Genomic DNA, 298 nt, shown 5'->3' on the forward strand with positions numbered 1-298 from the left:
GTCTGGGGGAGCAGAGCACCAAGGGGAGTGAGGGAGATTGGGCCGGTACCGGAGCAGCCTTGTGCCAAGTGTGGCACGAGTACGGCACCAGAAAGCCCCTGCTCCAGAGCACAGGGAAGCCAGGGGTGAGGGGCAGCGAGCATGGGGGAAACTAAGGCAGGGAGCAGAGTAGAAGACAGGGTCTGTACCAACTGATCCCTGAGGGTTTGGCCCTGTGGAGCACCATTCGCCCAAACACCAGCCCTGAGCTCGCAGGGGCTGGGGGGCGGGGGGGGGGGATGGCCCCCGGGCCCCGCCC

General features: G+C 66.8%; 1 protein-coding gene across 1 annotated transcript in view; it reads right to left on the reverse strand.

Moving 5' to 3' along the window:
* Nucleotides 1–298, reverse strand: part of CYP27A1 (cytochrome P450 family 27 subfamily A member 1) — a gene marked incomplete at its 3' end in the record, with an annotated part of 3,425 nt that overhangs the window by 657 nt on the left and 2,470 nt on the right. The gene's annotated exons all lie outside the window — the stretch shown is intronic.

Source organism: Antrostomus carolinensis, unplaced genomic scaffold (assembly GCF_000700745.2).
Source record: "Antrostomus carolinensis isolate BGI_N321 unplaced genomic scaffold, ASM70074v2 scaffold42813, whole genome shotgun sequence".
NCBI classification, from domain to species: Eukaryota; Metazoa; Chordata; class Aves; order Caprimulgiformes; family Caprimulgidae; genus Antrostomus; species Antrostomus carolinensis.